Genomic DNA, 16,324 nt, shown 5'->3' with positions numbered 1-16,324 from the left:
CTGATAGCTGTTTTCAGGCTGGCCACAGCGCCTTCAGGATAGGGGTCCCCCTGGGGTGCCTAGCCAGCTTGGGTGAGGGGCTAAGGGCCGTTTTCAGGCTGGTGGGTGACTGAAGCCCCCAGCCTCTTTTTTTTTTTTTTTTTAATTCTGGGATTTATTTACCTTCTATAGCTGTCACTGGAGCTGAGAGCCAGCTCCAGCTCTGAGGCCCGGCTCCAGCTCTGAGGCCATGGCTGGCTGAAAGCAGGTATCTGGGGTTTGTTTAGCTTCTATAATTGAAACATTGTTGCTTCCGGAGCTCTAGGTGGGCCACGGCAGGGGGGGAACCTTGGCTTCCTCAATCACTGGAGCAATCAAGCCTCCTGTTCGCTTCAGCTGCGTGGCTGCCGGACATCATATTTGTTGGCAGTTAATTTGCATATCCTGCTGATTAGCCAATGGGAAGCATAGCGGGAGGTATGATCAATTACCATGTTTGTCTATTATAAGATTGGATTATTAGTATAGCTGGTTTATTCTTAGACATTTCCTTTTCTCTATTGTAGTCACCTAGTCCTTTCTTATATATAACTAGAGGCCCGGTGCACAAAAATTTGTGCACTTGGGAGGGTTACTCGACCCAGCCTGTGTCCTCTCGCAGTCTGGGACCCCTCAGGGAATGACCACCTGCTGGCTTAGGCCCGCTCCCTGGGAGATTGGGCCTAATCTGGCAGTCAGATATCCCTCGGGCAGCCCGGGAGCCCTCAGGGAATGTCCACTTCCTAGCGGGGAGCAGGGCTAGCTGCAGTTGGACATCCATAGTGCTGCTGAGGAGGTGAGAGAGGCTCCCACCACCACCACCACCTCTGTACTGGCAGCCATCAGCCTGGTTTGTGGCTGAGCAGAGCTCCCACTGTGGGAGCACACTGACCACCAGGGGGTAGTTCCTGCATTGAGCATCTGCCCTCTGGTGGTCAGTGTGTGTCATATTGACCAGTGATTCCCAGTCGTTCTGCTGTTAGGTAATTTGCATATTACCCTTTTATTATATAGGATAGAGGCCTGGTGCATGGGTGAGGGCTGGCTGGTTTGCCCTGAAGGGTGTCCCAGATCAGGGTGGGGGTCCCGCTTGGGTGCCTGGCCAGCCTGGGTGAGGCGCTGAGGGCTATTTGCAGGCTGGCCAAGACCCCAGCGGGGACCCTTACCTCATGAGGGTGTGGCCAGCCTGGGTGAGGGGCTGATGGCATTTTACAGGTTGGCCACAGCCCCCAGACACCCAAGCTCCCAGTGGAGGCTGGATGGAAGCAGGTATCTGGGATATATTTAGCTTCTATAATTGAAACTTTGTTGCCTTTTGTGGAGGCCACAGCCAGCCAGAGCAGGTTGGAAGCTTGGCTTTCTCCATCGCCAGGCAACCAAGCCTCCTGCTTGCTCCAATTCCGTGGCTGCCGCCCGCCATCTTGGTTTGGTTAATTTACATATAGTCACTCTGATTGGCTGGGGGACATGGCTTGGGAATAGTGAAGTTATGGTCAAGTAGCATCTTTTTCTTTAATTAGTGTAGATGGGTTCTATCATGTTATGGCATTGTCTCATTTGCTAACCCTCAATCACCAGAGTGCCCACTGTGTTCCTGCTCCAGTTGTCTTTATCCACTTCTCCTTCAGGCATATTAGCAAGTGGACTAACTTTGCCCACTGAATGGGGGCACATTAATTATGTGAGTTGAACACATCGACTAGCTAGCCTCTGCAACTTCTACAAAGTATGGAATTTTGTGTATTCTAGAGCAGAATAATAACATAGTGTGGTTACATAGCTGTTTCCATTTGTGGTTTTGAAACTGAGCAGATCATTGACTGATACAGAGTATGAGGTCAAATATTGATCTTCTAGGATTACAGCTTATAACAAAGGCTGGATGTACTGCCACAAAAACAAACTAAACAAACAATAAAAGAGCTTCAGGGGATGGTAGGATGTGGTAGCTAGTTTTATAATCAGAGTCAATTTACAGTGTAGAACGTCATTAAACTCTATCAGTCAAAGGTCAGAATCTGCCCAAAAGTCTTTAAACTTAATTATTTTATAAGGATGAATATATGTCTTAGGATATATAACAAATATTGGGGTAAGTGCAATGGGAAAAGGAGGTAGTAATAATATTAGGTATACAATAAAAAATTAAAATTAAAAAAGATGAATTGGGCAGGAATTGTTTGGGATAATGAGCTAAGAATAGAGGAGTGTGATAAACTTAATTTTCTAGTTGAGGTGCAATATCTATACTAATAAAAGGGTAATATGCTAATTAGACTGGATAGACCAGAGATCTTCTGGATGTCCTTCTGGATGTCTTTCCAGACAAAGCCATGGTGGTGGGGGCTGGGGCAGAGGCAGATAAGGGTGATCAGGTCAGTGGGGAGAGCAGTTAGAAGTGATCAGGCTGGCAGGGGAAAGTGGTTAGGGGCGATCAGACAGCCAGACAGAGGTGGTTAGGGGCAATCAGGTAGGCAGGGGAGCAGTTAGGGGCATCAGGCAGACAGGCAGGCAAGCGGTTAGGAGCCAGCAGTCTTGGATAATGAGAGGGATGTCTGACTGTGGGATCAGGCCTAAACCAGCAGTCAGACATTCCCCGAGGGTCCTGGATTGGAGAAGGTGCAGGCTGGGCTGAGGGAACCCCCACCTGTGCACGAATTTCATGCATTGGGCCTCTAGTCTATAAAATAAAAGCCTAAGCAACCGTTATACTGGAACAACCAGATGACCAGTTGCTATGATGCTCACTGACCACCAGGGGGCAGACGCTCAATGCAGGAGCTGCCCAAGTGGTCAGCGTGCTCCCACAGAGGGAGCGCCACTCAGCCAGAAGCGGGGCTCACGGCTGGCAAATGCAGCTCCCATGGCGGGACCCTCTCTCAACTCTGCAGCAGCAGGCGCAGTGGGCTGGGTTGAGTGCAAGTGGTGCGGTGCCCGGCTCCAATTTGAGCTCCTACCTGGCTGCCTGCTGCTTGGTGCACTGCTACATCCCCCGAGAGGTACCAGACTGTGAGAGGGATGTCCAATTGCTGGCTTAGGCCCGATCCCCACCTGGCAGTCAGACATCCCCTGAGGGGTTTCAGACTGTGAGAGGGTGCAGGCTGGGCTGAGGGACTCCCTCCCCCAGCGTATAAATTTTGTGCACCAGGCCTCTAATAATAAAGAATTTGGCTAATCCTTGAACCTGGTTTCTAAAAGGTAACCTTACAATTCTTGGAGTTTCCCAAGTGATAGGAGAGCATATTATTCAGGGCAGGAACCTGGATAAGTTATACTAATGAGATGACTTAGAATCAAGGCTGGACAAATCAGAAACATCAACCATGTGTTTAAAGGTTAGGACTTTGAGCCTTCTGCAATAAGCCTATCTTCCTGGGGAGGAAGGGGGCTGGAGATGGAGTTAAACTCCATGGCCAATCATTCAATCAATCATGCCTATGTAATGAAATTCCAAATAAACTTTCCTGTTCAGCAATAACTTGTGCATTGTCACACACTGATGTACTGGGAGGGTAATGTATCCTTGAGGGTCATGGAGCTTCTTGTTTGGAGCCTTTCCAGATTTGGCTCTAGGCATCAATCCCTTTTCCAGGTTCTGATTTGTATTTTTTCTCTATAATAAAATTGTATAAATAATAGCCCTTTCCTGAGTTCTGTAAAATATTCTAGGAATTATAGAACCTGAAGAGTTAGTTGAAACTCACAAATTTGTAGCCAGCAGGACAAAAGTGTGGGTGGTGGGAGAGCCCCAAACTTGTGGCTGGTGTCTGAAGTGGGGGCATTCATGTGGATTACTGCAACCTTCACCTGTGAAGTTTTGCCTAACTTGAGTTCTTGGAGTCAATAGTCATCATAGATGTACACAACAACAATAAAACCACCTAAAATTTAATAGCAAGGTATTGATTAAATAAACAGAATACTTTGATTCATTCAACATTAAGATGATGCATATATAATGTTATAAAAGAATTATTCTTCTTCAGCCTTATTGAGATATTATGAACACAACACATGTGAGTCTGTTGTGTATAACATGATGATTTGATACACACATTTATTGCCAAATAACTACCACAATAAGGTTAGTTAACATCTCTAGTCCTCATATGGTTACCATTTTTGTTTTGTGGTGATAACATTTTTAAGATTTACCCTCTTAACAATTTTCAAGTACTATGTAATATAATATTGTAAATTATAGTCACCATGCTATACATTAGATTCCCAGAACTTATTCATCTTACAGCTAGAAGTTTGTACCCTTTGACTAACACCTCTCCATTTTCCCCATTCCTGGTCTCTGGCAACCACCATTTTATTCTTTATTTCTTTAAGTTTGGCTTTTTTAGATTCCACATATAAGTGACATCATACAATATTTTTGTTTCTCTGTTTAACCTATTTCAGTTAGCATGATGGCCTTAAGGTCCATCCATTTTCTTCTTTTTATGGCTGAATAATATTCCATTTCTTATACTAGTACATAACACTTTTTCTTTATTCACTTGTTGATGGACACTTAGGTTGTTTCCATGTTTTGGCATTGTAAATAATGGTTCAAGTGTTTATATCTCTTCAAGATAGTGATTTTATTTCTTTCAGATATATATCCAGAAGAATTGCTGAGTCATCTGGTAGTTCCATTTTTTATTTTTTTGAGGAATGCCCCAACTATTTTCCACAGTGGATACACCAATTTACAATCCCAACAACAGTGTACAAAGGTTTTTCTTTCTCTATGTCCTCACAAGCACTCGTTGTCTCTTGTCTTTTCAATAATAGCCATTCTAACAGGTGTGAGGGCGATATCTCACTATGGTTTTGATTGTGATATTGATCATCTTTTTATGTATTAGCATATCTTCTTTGGAAAAATGTCTATTCAAGTACTTTGCCCATTTTGTTTTTGTTTAATTATTTTTATTGATTTCAGAGAAAAAAGGGAGAGGGAGAGACAGATAGAAACATCAATGATGGGAGAGAATCATTGATTGGCTGCCTCCTGCAAACCTAACAGTGGGGATTGAGCCGGCAACCCAGGCAAGTGTCCTGACCGGGACCCGAAGCATGCCCTCCTGGTTAATAGGTCATTGTTCAACCACTAAGACACGCTGGCTGGGCACTGTGGCCATTTTGTAATCGGATTACTTTTTGCTGTTGATCTACATGAGTTCCTTATATATTTTGGATATTAATCCCTTATCAGATAGATAGTTTCCAAATATTTTCTCCTGTCTTGTAGTTGCCTTTTAAATAAATATGATGATACTTTAAAATGACATTGTAAATATATTGTGACAAAAAAATAGGATAAAATATTGCTGTTAAGTTTTTTTGTAAAAAAAGATACACATGTATCTCTTGGTGATAGGTCATGAAATTATTTTTCCTTCTTTTTTCTATTTTCTGTTTTATTATTATTATTATTATTATTATTATTATTTATTTTATTTTATTTTTTTATTGCTTAAAGTATTACAAAGGGTATTGCATATGTGTCCATTTTATCCCCCCGCCCTAGACAGTCCCCTAGCTTCCCCTATCCCCCAGTGTCTTATGTCCATTGGTTATGCTTATAGGCATGCATACAAGTCCATCCATTGATCTCTTACCCTCCTACCTCCTGCCCCCCAACCCTCCCCGGCCTTCCCGCGGCAGTTTGACAATCTGTTTGAGGCAGCTCTGCCTCTATATCAATTATTGTTCAAAAGTTTATAATGGTCTCTATTATCCATGAATGAGTGAGATCATGTGGTATTTTTCCTTCATTGACTGGCTTATTTCACTTAGCATAATGCTCTCCAGTTCCATCCATGACGTTGCAAATGGTAAGAGTTCCTTCCTTTTTAGAGCAGCATAGTATTCCATCATGTAGATGTACCACAGTTTTCTAATCCATTCATCTACTGATGGGCACTTAGGTTGTTTCCAGATCTTCGCTATGGTGAATTGTGCAGCTATGAACATAGGGGTGCATATATCCTTTCTGATTGGTGTTTCTGGTTTCTTGGGATATATTCCTAGAAGTGGGATCACAGGGTCAAATGGGAGTTCCATTTTCAGTTTTTTAAGGAAACTCCATACTGTCTTCCATAGTGGCTGCACCAGTCTGCATTCCCACCAGCAGTGCACGAGTGTTCCTTTTTCTCCACATCCTCTCCAGCACTTGTCGTTTGTGGATTTGTTGATGATAGCCAGTCTGACAGATGTGAGATGGTACCTCATTGTTGTTTTGATTTGCATCTCTCGGATGATTAGTGACCTTAAGCATGTTTTCATATGTCTCTTGGCTTTCTGAATGTCCTCTTTTGAAAGGTGTCTATTTAGGTGCTTTGCCCATTTTTTGATTGGATTGTTTATCTTCCTTTTGTTAAGTTGTATGAGTTCCCTATAAATTTTGGAGATTAGGCCCTTATCAGATATGACATTGGCAAATATGTTTTCCCACACAGTGGGTTTTCTCGTTGTTTTGTTGATGGTTTCTTTTGCTGTGCAGAAGCTTTCTATTTTGATGTAGTCCCATTTGTTCATTTTCTCTTTAGTTTCAAGTGCCGTAGGAGCTGTATCAGTGAAGAAATTGCTTCGGCATATGTCTGAGATTTTGTTGCCTTTGGTTTCTTCTAGAATTTTTATGGTTTCCTGTCGTACATTTAAGTCCTTTATCCATTTTGAGTTTATTTTTGTGTATGGTGTAAGTTGGTGGTCTAGTTTCATTTTCTTGCATGTATCTGTCCAATTTTCCCAACACCATTTATTGAGGAGACTATCTTGGCTCCATTGTATGTTCTTGCCTCCTTTGTCAAATATTAATTGAGCATATTGGTTCGGGCCGATTTCTGGGCTCTCTATTCTATTCCATTGATCTATATGCCTATTCTTGTGCCAGTACCAGGCAGTTTTGAGAACAGTGGCTTTGTAATACAACTTGATACCTGGTATTGAGATCCCACCTACTTTGGTCTTTTTCAGGATTGCTGCAGCTATTCGGAGTCTTTTTTTATTCCAGATGAATTTTTGGAGAGTTCGCTCTAGATCTCTGAAGTATGCCATTGGTATTTTAATGGGAAGTGTGTTGAATTTATAGATTGCTTTGGGTAGTATGGACATTTTAATGGTGTTGATTCTACCAATCCATGAACACGGTATGTTCTTCCATCTCTTTATGTCTTCCTCTATCTCTTTTTTCAACGTCCTGTAGTTTTCTGAGTAGAGGTCTTTTACCTCTTTAGTTAAGTTTATTCCTAGGTAGCTTAATTTTTTTGGTGCGATGGTTAACGGGATTGTTTTTATAATCTCTCTTTCTGAAAGTTCACTATTGGTGTATTGAAATGCCTCAGATTTCTTGGGGTTAATTTTGTATCCTGCTACCTTGCCAAATTCATGTATTAAGTCTAGTAGCTTTTTGATGGAGTCTCTAGGGTTTTGTATGTATAATATCATGTCGTCTGCAAATAAGGACAGTTTTACTTCCTCTTTTCCAATTTGGATGCCTTTTATTTCTTCTTCTTGCCGAATTGCAATGGCTAACACTTCCAGTACTATGTTGAACAGGAGTGGTGAGAGGGGGCATCCCAGTCTTGTTCCTGTTCTTAGGGGAAATGGTGTTAGTTTTTGTCCATTGAGTATGATGTTGGCTGTGGGCCTGTCATATATGGCTTTTATTATGTTGAGGTATGATCCTTCTACTCCCACCTTGCTGAGAGTTTTTATCAAAAATGGGTGTTGAATTTTGTCAAATGCTTTTTCCGCATCAATTGATATGACTATGTGGTTTTTTTCTCTCAATTTGTTTATGTGATGTATCACGTTTATTGATTTGCAGATATTGTACCATCCTTGCATCCCTGGGATAAATCCTACTTGGTCATGGTGTATGATCTTTTTGATGTACTGCTGGATCCGATTTGGTAAGATTTTGTTGAGGATTTTGGCATGTATGTTCATGAGGGATATTGGCCTGTAATTCTCTTTCATTGTGTTGTCTTTACCTGGTTTTGGTATTAGGGTGATGCTGGCCTCATAGAATGAGCTTGGAAGTGTTCCTTCCTCTTGAATTTTTTGTAGTAGTCTGAGGAGGATAGGTTTTAGTTCTTCCTTGAATGTTTGGTAAAACTCCCCTGTGAAGCCGTCTGGTCCTGGGCTTTTGTTTGATGGAAGCTTTTTGATGACTGCTTCAATTTCTTCCATAGTTATTGGCCTATTGAGATTTTTAGATTCTTCCTGATTGAATTTTGGAATGTTGTATTTTTCTAGGAATTTGTCCATATCCTCCAGGTTGTCTAGTTTGTTGGAGTAGAGCTGTCCACAATATTTTTTAACAATCATTTGTATTTCTGTGGGGTCTGTTGTTATTTCGCCTCTATCGTTTCTGATTTTGTTTATTTGGGTCCTCTATCTTTGCTTCTTTGTGAGCCTGGCTAGAGGTTTGTCAATCTTGTTTATCCTTTCAAAGAACCAGCTCTTGGTTTCATTGATTTTCTGTATTGTTTTTTTGGTCTCTATGTCATTTATTTCTGCTCTAATCTTTATTATCTCCTTCCTTCTGGTCACTCTGGGGTTTTCTTGTTGCTCTCTTTCTAATTCTTTGAGTTGTAGAGTTAGCTGATTTACTACCATTTTTTATTGTTTTTTGAGATAGGCCTGTAAAGCTATAAACTTCCCTCTCAGGACTGCTTTCATTGTGTCCCATAGGTTTTGGATTGTTGTGTTTTCATTGTCATTAGTTTCCAAGATGTTTTGAATTTCTTCTTTGATTTCATTGGTAAACCAATCAATATTTAATAGCATGCTATTCAGCTTCCAGGTGTTTGAGTATTTTGGGTTGTTTTTATTGTAGTTTATTTCTAATATTATGCCATCGTGGTCTGCGAAGACGCTTTTTATGATTTCAATCTTCTTGAATTTGGGGATACTTTGCTTGTGACCCAATATATGGTCTATTTTTGAATATGTGTCATGAGCACTTGAGTAGAATGTATATTCCGTGGCACTGGGGTGAAGTGTTCTGAAGATGTCTATTAAGTCCATCTGATCTAGTGAGTCATTTAGGATTGCTGTATCTTTGCTGATTGTTTGTCTAGAGGACTTATCCAGTGATGTCAGTGGTGTATTAAAGTCCCCTACTATGATTGTATTGTTGTTGATCTCTCCTTTGATATCTTCCTGGAGTTTTTTTTATGAATTTGGGTGCTCCTGCATTGGATGCATATATGTTTACCAGGGTTATATCTTCTTGTTGAATTGATCCCTTTAGTATTATGAAGTGGCCTTCCTTATCTCTTGTTATGGCCTTCACTTTGAGGTCTATTTTGTCTGATATAAGTATTTCTACCCCAGCTTTCTTTTCCTTTCCATTTGCCTGAAAGATATTTTTCCATCCTTTCACTTTCAGTCTGTGTGAGTCCCTTCTAATGAGGTGGATTTCTTGTAGACAGCAAATGTGTGGGTCATGTTTTTTTATCCATTCAGCCACTCGATGTCTTTTGTTTGGAGCATTTAGTCCATTTACGTTTAAAGTTATTATTGAAAGGTACTTGTTTGTAGCCATTTCTTTTTGTGTGTGGCTGTTTTCTTTCTGAGCTTTTTATTATTTTTATACCAGTCCCTTTAGCATCCCTTGCATTGCTGGCTTGGTGGTGATAAACTCCCTTAGCCTTTTATTGTCTGTGAAGCTTCTTATTTCCCCTTCAAGTTTGAATGATAGCCTTGCTGGATAGAGTATTCTTGGATTCAGTCCTTTGCTTTGCATCACTTTGTAAATTTCTGTCCATTCTTTTCTGGCCTGATTGTTTCTGTTGAGAAATCATTTGACAATCTAATGGGAGATCCCTTGTATGTAACTTTCTGTCTCTCTCTTGCAGCCTGTAAGATTTTCTCTTTGTCCTGAACATTTGCCATGGTAATTATGATGTGTCTTGGTGTGGGTCTTTTCGGGTTTACCTTGTTTGGGACTCTCTGGGCTTGTGTGACTTTTTTCTTCCCCACCTCAGGAAGTTTTCTGATGTTATTTATTCTAATAGGTTTTCTAATCCTTGTTCATCCTTCTATTGTTCTGGTACCCCTATTATTAGTATGTTGTTTCGTTTCATGTTGTCCCAAAGCTCCCTTAGGCTCTCCTCCTGTCTTTTAATTTTTTTCTTCAATTGCAGTACATTTTGGGTGTGTTTTGCTTCCTTGACTTCTAATTCACTAATTCGGTCCTCCGCTTCTCCTAGTCTACTGTTGATACTTTCAATGGAGTTTTTCATTGCAGCTATATCACTCTTCATTTCTTCTTGGGTCTTACTTAAGTTGTTGATTTTTTCATCTGTTTCTTCTTGCTTCTTGCAGAGGTTGTTGATTTTTTCCTCCATCCGGTTTATGCACTCTGGGACCCTTATTCTGAATTCTTTTTCTGTCATGTTGCATGCCTCTGTATTACTTAGCTGCTTTTCTGGAGAGTCCTCCTTCTCTTTCCTTTGGGGGTTTCTTTGTCTACCCATGTTTGATCTCACTGACATATCTAGACGTTGAGTCGTTCAGTGGTTGCTCCCTTGGTGGCAGTGACTCCTGGGTCTGTGGTTGCTCTTCGGGCGGTTGCGGTAGCAGCTGCTCTTCAGTTGGCAGCAGCTCCTCTGGTGGGTGCTGTTCACAGCTGAGGTGGCTCTTCTGGCTTGTGGGGCGAGGTTTCATGTACAGCTGCTGTTCCTCAGCAGAGGTTGTGGTGCTCTGGAGGTTGCTGTAGTTTCGATCTGCTGCGTTGATTTAAAGGCACAAAATACAACACAACAAGGCACCACGTACCAGGCAGTATATACAAATATATTCACGATATTAATAACCCCAAATAAAGGTGACCACCCGAATTAAGAGAATTAGGGGATAAGGAGGGAGGAAGGGAAAAAGATAAAAGAGAAAAAAGAAAAGAAAAGTAGGAACCAAAAAAAGGAGTACAAAAATGAAATTGGGAAAAAGGAGGGGGCAAAATAAAAGCGAGAAAAGAAAAGAAAAGAAAAGAAAAAAAAGAAAGAGAAAAAAGAAAAAAAAAAGAGCGAAAAGAGAGAATGAATTGGAAGAGGGGAAGAGACTTTTTTATATGAGGAGAATACTCCTATAGAACAGCCATTAATCCCAACAGATTCCAGCAACAGCTCCCTGGAGATGAATGCAAACTAGAAACAACCAATAATATAACGATGAAAATAGAATGGAGAACACTAATCCCAAAATAAAATAAAGAGAAAATAAAATGGCACTTTAAAAAATGGTAAAATGGTAGCAGTAATAATACTGGTTAAAAATAAGAAGGTAGTAATTAAAAGGGTAAAATCAGGTGATGGAAAAAGAAGAAAAAAAAAGAAAAGAAAAAAAAGAAGAAGAAAAAAATTGGTTTCTTAGTTAAAAGGTGAAAAAAGAAAAAAAAAAAACTTGCAGTAGTGAAGGTCCTTCGGTTCTTCTATTCTTCAGTGTGGCTCGCCTTAGACCTGCCAGGTATTTAGGAGAGTGTTGGGTTTCCCTGCGATACACTGTTCCTCTGTGTTGTAAACCACAGTCCTTATTTTAAAGCAGGCCGCATTTGTTTCCCAGACTGCCTTATTTTGTGTTTAGCAAAGAGTCAGTTTGTGGGTCAGCCTCTGGGTGGCAGTGTTCTGGGGTTGGCCTCTGAGGCTATAGGGCCTCTCTGTCCAGTGGAAGTTCACTGCCCAGAGCTGGCTGCGTAATAGTTAGTTACGGGCGCTGTGTTGTTGCTGGGATTGAAAATCCCTCTATAGGCCAGACCCTGTTAACTCCCAGGGACTGATCAGGTTATTTTAGTCCTTGATCTCCTACAGGGTGGAATCTGGGTGTGGCTGTGCTCCTTGCCTGGGGGCTGGGGGGAGGAGTCTCACTCTCAGGAGAGAATGGCTGCCCCAGACCTAGGCTCAGGGGTGTCTCAGCACTCAATTCGCTGCCACCTCTCCCGGCCCCCCTTCTCTCCTCAGTCTCTCCCCAGATTCCACTCCTCCGCACCCTCTCCCTCTCTTCAGCACAGGTGAGTGTCTGTATCCGAAATGTCCCAGGGACAGGATTCAGTAAAAACAAACAAACAAACACCGGCCGCGGAAACGGGGAAGGCTCGGTTTCTGTAAGTTTCTTCTCTTACCGGGACTGCATGGTCTGGTCAGCTCTTCAGGCTGCCCCCTTTAGGCTCAGTCCTCTGTGATCACAGAACCCAGCTCTCAATTCCCCCGGTGGCACCAGGAATCCCGCAGTTCTCCTTTCCCCCGTCAGGGGCTGTGCCTGTCCCAAGGGATGCAGCTGTCTGCCACACGGTCTCCCTCCGACTCTGGGTTCAGAGGTCTGGCAAACTTTCCTGCCAAAATCCCTATTTTTTTTTACCTTTCCAGGGGAGTTCTGCTCTTCCCGGCTGCAAACCATCTCACCAGCTGAGCAATTTCGCCAATTCGGGGTGGATGCTATTAGTTTCAGCTGCTCACTCCATTTGCTCCGGGACACGACCTGGGACACGTACGTCTGCCTATATCGCCGCCATCTTCCCTTCTCTCTATTTTCTGTTTTTTTATTCAATAAATGTAGCATTTTTCTAAGAAGAATAAAATTCAATTCCCTGCATTTTAGAAGTACATTATGATAGGAAAACCTTTCATTATTTTTCCTATTTTGAAACACTTCTCTTCCCATATGCAGAACATTACTAATATAATGTCTCATAAGACCTGGTATTGAGCTCTGGACTACGCTAATATGTACTTGGTTATAGCTCAGATCCAAATCCTGGCTTGCTTGTCTTTTGTCCAGCATGCCTGACTCCTGACATGTTTCTCAGCAGTTAACATTTTGTTTTTTGCTTTTTCAGGGACCTACTGAGCTCTTAGAGCTCCTGTTTTCTATGCTTTCTGGCAGTGTTGGTGAGCATATCTCAAACAGTGTAAAAGAGCCTTCAGAAAAAGTGCAATCTATCCATCTCGCCCTCCTCCACCCCACCCCAAAGTAAAATATGATCCCAGAGAGTCTCTAGAAATGGAATTATCATGTGACTCAGCATGAAAAGAATAGTATGGACATTCAGGCATACCTTGTGACATCATTCCAAGTGCTGTGGGGTCAAGGTACTATTATTGGTATGCTATTCCCATTTAGACACTTTCAATTGTAGAGAGGAAAAAAAAGGAAAAATTTATGACATAAATATGAAGTCATTTTTCCTCTGTATTTTTTTACATTAAAGATAAACATGTCTCTGAAAGAATTATCCTAACTAATAACCATAAGTAGGCTAATTATACCTCTTACTTTGTGAATTATTTTCATTGCCTGATATATTAACATATTTTCACACAGTTTTCATATAATGTTATTCTGTGGTCTTTAAACTATCAGATTTTAAGAATTCTTTAGCAGGTAACTTTTTTGAATCAAAATGTTGAAAGGATTCTGTAGAACTCCTATTATACTGCTTATATAATTTAACTTAATAAGACAAACATATGTACCTCTTTTTTTATCTTTAAGATATCACTTTTAAAAAAATTATGTGAGAATAGAGAGTTTAGAGGAGTGGGCTTGTGCTGTAATTGGGAATTCTGGACCCTATTTTTGGCCTTTGTTTTTACAAATTGTAGCAGGATCACAATTTTTTAAATAAGAAAATTACCTTGGCACTACTTTCCCATTGGCATTTTGCCTTTTTTGGTTAATAAGCTGAGGATCATATCAGTGAATTAGAAGACAGGGTAGAAAAAATCACTCAATCAGAGAACCAAAAAGAAAAAACAAAACAAAACAAAACTGAAAAACAGGAGGATAGCTTAAGGTGACTGTTGGACAACATAAAACATAACAATATTTACAATTTTTTGATAAAAACTCTCAGTAAAGTCGAAATAGAGGAATCATATGTCAACACAGTAAATGCCATATATGACAAACCTACAGCAAACATCATACTTAATGGGCAAAACCAAAACCATTTCCCCTAAAAACAGGAACAAGACATGAATGCCTGCTTTCACCACTCTTATTCAGCACTAGTGGCCCGTTGCATGAAGATTCGACCAATAGGCTTTCCTTCCCCTGGCTGCTGGCACCGGTTTTCCTCTGGCACCTGGGACCCAGGCCTTTGGTCCGGCTGCAGCAGTGAGGCTTGGCTTCTCTTCTTTGGCTCCGCTCAGCCTCTCCTTTTTTTTTTTTTTCCAGCTCCTCCAGCGAAGCCCAGGGTGGACTGGAAGCCTGGGTTGCCCCTGGCAACCGAGGTCCCCACCCCTCCTTGAGCGGAGCCCAGGCCAGGCAGGAAGCTTGGCTTCCTTCATCGCCGGGAGCAACCTAAGCCTCCTGCTTGCTCCAGCTCCTTGGCTGCTGCCATCTTCAGCCTTCGCTCTGTGCCTGTGTATGCCAATTAACCACCATCTTTGTTGCATTAATTTGCATAGTTGCTCTGATTGGCTGGTGGGTGTAGCAGAGTGGCAGAGTGATGGAGTGATGGTTAATTTGCATGTTTTTCTTTTATTAGTGTAAATAGTACTGGAAGTTCTAGCCACAGCAATTAGACAAGAAGAAATAAAAGGCATCCAAATTGGTGGGGAAAAAAGGGACATATATAATACTTTCAACAATAAAGATTTTAAAAATAAAAACAAACAAAAATAAAACCAATTTCACTGCATTTCTATCTTACTTACTCAAAGATTTTACTTTTGCATTATGCTTTCTCTCTCTTAAATTATCAATTTCTCCTCACTAAAGGTTAATTCCCATTATTTTGCAAACACTTGGCACTGTCTCCCATTGAACTCACATCTCTTTCCAGTCATGCCCCCTTTCCGTATTCCACTCCCTTTACTAAAAATCTTCTTGAAAAGATTGTCTAAATCCTCTATCCTATACTTTATATTCACTCTTAAACATTATTTTATTGAAGACGGAGGGAAAATGGCGGAGGTATAAGTGGACGTGTCCGGTGCCTTGTCCTGGAGCAGATAAGGGTGAGCAGCTGAAACGGGTAACATGCAGCCCAAATAGGCAGAGGATTTTCAGCTGAGAGACTGTCTGCAGCTAGGAAAGACCAAGAACCCCCAGGAAAAAAAGGACGGTTAGAGACTGCGGCTGAAGCCTCTCCTGGTGCGCCAGCTAAGCAGCGGAGACTGCGCCATCTTGGGTGGTTGTTGCTGGCATCCAGAGACCAGCTACTAACTTGGAAACAAGGGATCTCAAGCAGCGTGACTGCGTGAACTCAGACGAGCACTGCTTCTTCTCACAGAAAGGTTGGACATCCCCTAAAGGTGCAGTTTGCAGTTCGGGTTGGAGGGAGGACCGAGCTCGCGCACGTGGGGCGGAATCTGCACCCCACAGAATCCGCAGCCGTTGGGACCAGCGTGACCCGCGAGTGGGGAAGGGACCCCACAGGGCTGCTGGCAGAAGGGAACGCGAAAAATGAGCCCAGAGCTGGACTGTATATAAAGGAGCAGCCTTGGACTTTGCCAGTCTGCTGGCTGCTTGGTGCCAGGGGCGAGTGGGCGCGCGGAGACTGCGCGCGGAGACTGTGCGCAGACCTGGAAGGTGGAGGCTTGCGAATTAGCACAGAGTATCAGGCTCTTATTACAGTTCCCCTTAGATCTGTGCATTCGATTATTAAACCCAGTGCATGGGATTCCCCAGTTGGGGTCATTTGTAGAGCCTGTAGGGGAAAGTTCTTTTTGGGGAGCCTGGGAAACAGTGGGCAGTGGCAAGGAACCAGCTCTGGGCAGTGGTCTTTTCCAAATACTATAGAGGAAAACAAACAAAAAAAACCCCCGACTGATAGAGAGGACTTATAGCCTCGGAGGTCAATCCAGACACACTGCCACCCAGAGGCAGAGCCACGAACTGTCTCTTCTGTGATCACAAATAAAGGCAGTCTGGTAAACAAATACAACCTGCCTTAAAATCAGGTCTGTGGTTTACTGCACGAGGGACAGTGTATCGCAGGGAAGTTCAACACTCCCCTGAATGCCTGGCAGGACTAAGGCGTGCCAAAAAGAAGAGTGGAAGATCTGAAGCACCTTCACTTCCTAATATTTTTATATATATTTTTTAATTCTTTTTTCACCATTTCATTAAGAATCTATTTTATTATTTTTTTATTTTTTATTTTTTTCATCACTTGATTTTACCTTTTTAATTACTACATTTTTTAAACCAGTATTATTGCTATCCTTTTACCATTTTTTCAAGTGTCATTTTATTTTTTTTTAATTTTTTTATTTTTCTTTATTTTATTTTGGGATTAGTGTTCTACACTCTATTTTCATCGTTCCTTTAGCATCATTTCTCTCTATCTCACATTTAA

Source organism: Myotis myotis, unplaced genomic scaffold (assembly GCF_014108235.1).
Source record: "Myotis myotis isolate mMyoMyo1 unplaced genomic scaffold, mMyoMyo1.p scaffold_m19_p_2, whole genome shotgun sequence".
Lineage (NCBI taxonomy): Eukaryota > Metazoa > Chordata > Mammalia > Chiroptera > Vespertilionidae > Myotis > Myotis myotis.
Note: the sequence above shows the minus strand (reverse complement) of the source record.